The sequence below is a fragment of the Silene latifolia genome, chromosome 9, assembly GCF_048544455.1.
Source record: "Silene latifolia isolate original U9 population chromosome 9, ASM4854445v1, whole genome shotgun sequence".
Lineage (NCBI taxonomy): Eukaryota > Viridiplantae > Streptophyta > Magnoliopsida > Caryophyllales > Caryophyllaceae > Silene > Silene latifolia.
In genome coordinates this window covers 182,257,504-182,263,152 of record NC_133534.1, presented here as the reverse complement: position 1 = coordinate 182,263,152, position 5,649 = coordinate 182,257,504, and positions in this window count along the sequence as shown.

The window sequence follows — 5,649 nt, the reverse complement described above, 5'->3', positions numbered from 1 at the left end:
TTAATAGTTGTCAATCATTTTCTTGAGAATTGTGACAACATTCTTCTTTGCTGCCTCTACCGCGCCATTAGTCTGAGGTCTATAAGGCGAAGAGTGGTGATGCCTAATTTTGTACTTGGCTAGCAATTGCTCGGTCTCAGCTTGGAAATGTGATCCATTATCACTAATGATCTCATGTGGGCAACCGTACCGATAAATGATGTTGGTTTGTATGAACTTTGCCACGTTTTTTGCTGTGAGACTCGTGTAGGAAGCCGCTTCTACCCATTTGGTGAAGTAGTCAATTGCCACTAGGATGAAACAGTGACCTCCTGTTCCGGCTGGAGTTATCTTCCCGATTATATCAATTCCCCAGGCAGAAAAAGGCCAAGGAGATGTCATTGTATAGAGCAATGAAGGAGGGACATGTTGTACATTCCCGATGATTTGGCAATTGTGGCAATGTCTTACGTATTTGATGCAATCGGATTCCATTGTGGTTCAATAGTACCCCAAACGTGTGATTTTCTTTGCCATCATGGGCCCACTCATGTGAGGACCGTATTCTCCATCGTGGACTTCTTCCATCACTTTCCGTGCCTGTGAATGATCAAGGCAACGTAGGATTACACCAAGAGGTGTTCTTTTGTACAACTCTCCTTGCATGAGAACGTATTGGGAAGCTAATAGGCGTATAGCACGTTGTCCCCTTTTGTCCATATCCGGTGGATAGGTACCATTGAGCTTGAAATTTAGGATTGCTTGGAACCAGGGTTCCTGTGCGATTTCCTCTTCATCGGTGATTTGATGGACATAAGCCGGCTCTGACCGTCGTTCGATACATAAAGGCATTTCCACCATGTCTTCTGGCATATTAATCAAATATGCGAGTTTTGCAAGAGCATCCGCAAATTTATTTTCTTCCCGAGGTAGGTGTAGATATGTCACGTGATCAAAGAATTGAGCAACGTGGTCTATTCTGGCTTGATAAGGTGCTAGGATTTCGCTTCGGATTTTCCAAGATCCCGTAACTTGGTTGATGATCAGGGATGAATCCCCATTTACTCGGAGGTTTTTAATGCCTAAGCTCACTGCCGCTTGTAGTCCAATGAGACAAGCTTCGTATTCTGCAGCGTTATTTGTCACCTCGAAGTCGAGTTTGACAGCGATTGGTGTATGCTCACCTTCAAAAGAAATGAGCAACACTCCTATTCCAAATCCCCTTAAGTTTGATTCTCCATCAAAGTAAAGGTCCCAGGAGTCTACATCAGTTTGGAGTATATCCTCGTCTGGAAATGACCAAGTGTCTATTGTTTGTGCATCGTTGATGGGATTTTCTGCAAATAATTCGGCAACGGCGCGCTCTTTTATAACTTTCAGGGTCCATCTTGCTAGACGTCCGTTGAGAACGGGTTTTTCGAAGAGGTATTTGACTGGATCCATTTTGGAGTATATTTTGATGGAGTAGCTAAACATGTAATGGCGTAGCTTCTTCGTTGCCCACACAAAAGCGAGGCATGTCTTTTCGATTTGTGAGTATTTGCACTCGTACTCCAAGAACTTCTTACTAAAGTAGTAGATAACCCTTTCTTCGCTTCCTACAGTTTGAGCTAGCATGGCACCCATGGTTGTTTCTGTTACAGTGAGATATAAACCAAGAGGTTGATCTCGTTGAGGTGGCATGAGCACTGGTGGTTTAGCCAATATCTCCTTGATTCGATCAAATGCCTTTTGACAATCATCATCCCACATGGTGTGATCCGTTTTCTTGAGCTTCTTGAAGATAGGCTCACAAATCATGGTGAGTTTCGATATGAATCGACTTATATATTGCACTTTTCCCAGGAATCCTCTGACTTCTTTTTCAGTTTGAGGTTGTGGCATTTCGATCAGAGCCTTGATCTTGGAAGGGTCTATCTCTATACCTCGTTGGCTAACGATGTATCCCAGGAGTTTGCCAGATGTTACTCCGAATGTGCATTTCTGAGGATTGAGCCTCATGTTGTACTTTCGTAGCCTTGTGAAAAATTTGCGAAGGTTCTCAATATGCCCTTTTCTATCCTTGGACTTGAAAATCATGTCGTCTACGTATACCTCAACTTCTTTGTGCATCATGTCATGTAAAAGTGTAGTTACGGTGCGTTGATAGGTAGCTCCGGCGTTGATTAACCCAAACGGCATTACCGTATAGCAATAGGTTCCCCATTGAGTGAGCAAAGGCGGTCTTATGCATGTCTTCTATGGCCATCTTGATTTGGTTATAACCCGCATACCCATCCATGAAGGATAGTAATGCGTGGTCTGCAGTATTGTCCACCAATATGTCGATATGTGGTAGAGGGAAGTCATCCTTGGGACTTGCTTTGTTTAAGTCCCTAAAATCAACACAAACACGGATTCTCCCATCCTTTTTGGGTATAGGTACTATGTTGGCTACCCAGTCAGAATACTCGAAAACTTTGATGAACCCGGCTTTGAATTGCTTATAAACTTCTTCCTTAATCTTGAGAGCCCATTCCGTTCTCATTCGGCGAAGCCTCTGTTTCACAGGCTTGAAACCTGGCTTAATCGGAATTCTATGCTCGGCGATATCCCTGTCGATCCCTAGCATGTCTTTGTAGGACCAAGCGAAGACGTCTTTGAACTCGTTTAGGAGGTCTATGAAATCGGCCCTTTCGGTAGAACTCAAGGTAGTCCCTATCCTAAGTTCTTGGGGTTCTAGTTCGGTTCCTACATTGATGGGTTCGGTGTCCTCTATTACTGGTCCCCCTTCCCCTTCCTGTAGTATTTCTTTGGCTACGTAGGGAGGTATTTCAATTGAGTCTGGGTCTTAGTCATCCTCAGTATCATCGTAAACAGAATTGCACTCAAGATAACACAAAGAGTAAGCAGAACCTGATTTATTCATATTAAAGTTTCAGAAAAGTTGAAACAAAGAAGCCATCTGATCTGGCGGTAAAGGGACAGTGGTTGGGACATTTCCCGAACTACTGTTACTACTCGAGGCTAAGCTAGGAGAAACAAAGGGAATGGGGATGACGACAGGAGGAGACTCCCTAGTGACTTCTCTAGACTCTGACTCTGACTCCGACTCCGACTCTGACTCGAATTCATCGTCTTCTGGTTCTCCTTTGAACATCTCTCCTTCTCCAGTGGTGAGCTTGAAGAGTCTTCCTTGATTGTTGGTCCACTTGATTGATTTTCTCCATCCTTTCTGCTGATTCACGTTTGTTTCTGTGATTAACGCGGTAGGGTTAAAGTGATCGTCTTGAAGTATCATGGTAATGATCTCATCCTGCGCGGCTCTAACAAATCGATCCTCTCCAAACAATAGACTAACGGCTTGTTCGTCTAAGCAAGGTGCTTGACGGGCTTTGACGGTAGGAACCGTTTCTGGAGGGATGAAGTAGCAATCGTGAAAGATCTCGATTCCGGCTAGCTTCCTCTCGAGATAATGCCAAGGCTCGGGAAATCCGTGAAAGAGCTCTAGACTTCCTTCCTTAACAAAGTACCCATTTAGGGTAGGGAGATAGGGTCGCATTTGGACTCCCACGTACTTACGGTTTTGAATTTGAGCAAGCATCTCGAGAACTTCCTCTTTAGTGGGTTTGTACCCTAGTCCAAGTGGTATCCTTTTTGAGTTACCTTCCTTGTATGGTGCGAAGGTGTTTCTTCGGATAGGATTTAAAGGCATTCTAGGGAAGTATCCCTGGGCTTGTATGTGGTTGACCACCAAGTTGGAGTAGGGATCATAGTATAAGGGTGCCAATTCGCTTTCTATGACATTTATGCTTTAGAAGCCCCCAAGTTCATATACTGGATCTGCAAGGACTTGATTGTTCGACTTCTTTTAGATTATTGCCTTGATGGGTGACGAAGTGATCGTCACCACTTTGCCATTTAGTGGGATCTTGATCTTTTGATGAAGGGTGGATGTCACTGCTTTGGAAGCGTGAATCCAAGGTCTTCCTAGAAGTATGTTGAAGGAAGCTTCAATGTCCATTATTTGGAAGTTAACCTTTCGCTCAATTGGCCATGTGGCTATGGTTAGGTTAACGAGTCCTACGACCTTTCGTCGTGTACCATCGTATGCGCGAACACCTTGATTGGTAGGGGTCCAATCCGAATCTTTCATGCTTAATTTGTATGCCGTTTTGAGGGGTATGACGTTGACCGCGGAGCCATCATCTACCAAGGTCACTGGCACGTTCTTCTTTAGACAAATGATCGTGATGTAAAGAGCTAAGTTGTGACTAGCGCCAAAAGGTGGCAAATCTTCGTCTGAGAAAGTAATAGGATTACTTAGCTTCGGTGATTCTTGGAAGACCAAGTTGACTACATCTTTGGGTGTGGAGTTATGTGCTACATTTAGCTTGGCCAAAGCTTGCAGTAAAGCTTGGCGATGTGGGAATGAGCTTGCTACCAATTGCCAGACTGAAAGATCAGCCTTTGCCTTCTGTAATTGCTTGAGCAAATGATCAGTGGAGTCATCCTCGTTATCATTTGGTGTGACAACGTTGGTTGGACCATTTTGAGTAGTGCTTTGATATGGACGGCCCGAATGAGTTAGGTGGTCCACATCTTGGTCTTTGCCATTTTGTACTATTTCTTTGACTAGGGAGTTTTGAATGAGGTACTCGTCTTCATCGTCATCGGCCCATACTCCGTTGATTGTAGCTAGTTCTCTCCTTCTCATGATTTCGTCTTCTAATCGTGTGATTTGGTCGACTAGTTTATCAACCACGGCGACTATTTCTTGCATAGAAGCATTTTGCGAGAAGATTAGTGGCACATGCTCCTTAGGTGTTGCGTTGGGATCATGTAAGGTTGTCACCCCATTTTCTAATTCCCAAACTTGTCTATCCACACTTCTTGCCCATGTGATGAAGTCGGAAATGGTAGGGGAGATAGTAGAGTAGAACCCTTCATTCTCAATCGCGTGGATCTCATCTTCAATTGGATAAATGAGGTATGAACAATCTAAGGTAGATTATTTACTTGTGATCACTAGAATCCCAAGAGGGTTCTGAGTATTGTTGGGTTTACCTCCTGGCGGTATTGGTAGTCGACCGTCTTCAATCATGTCTTGAAGCACATTTTTCAATTTGTAGCATTTTTCTGTGTCATGCCCCTTGCCCCTATGTGTTCACAGTACGAGTTCTCGTCCCAGAATTTGGATTTCTTTTCGGGTTCGGGAGTAGGTCCTATGGGTTGGAGTTTGCCTTGCTTCATTAACCTCTTAAGAGCGTTGGAGTAAGTATCCCCAAGGTTCGTGAATTTCCTTGGTGGGGTACTTTTCTTAGATGGCTCAAGAAGGTTAACTTCATCGGTCTTGCTAGTGGAGCCGTATGAACGACTTGTTGAGCCTTGATATCCTCGACCTACCGTTTTGGACAAGAGCCCTTTACGGATGTCATCTTCAATCCTTGTTCCTAGTACGGTTAAGTCCTTGAAAGTTTTGATGTTTTGGTATCTCAAATGATTGGCATAAATGGGTTTGAGATTGTCCACGAACTTCTCCACAAGGGTAGCCTCATCCGGGCGTTCAACTAGTTGAGTACTAGTCTTCCTCCACCTACTTAGGAAGTCGGTGAATCCTTCTTTGTCATTTTGGGTAAGAACCTCTAGAGTGCGCATGTTAACTTGGATCTCAGCATTATCCGCATATTG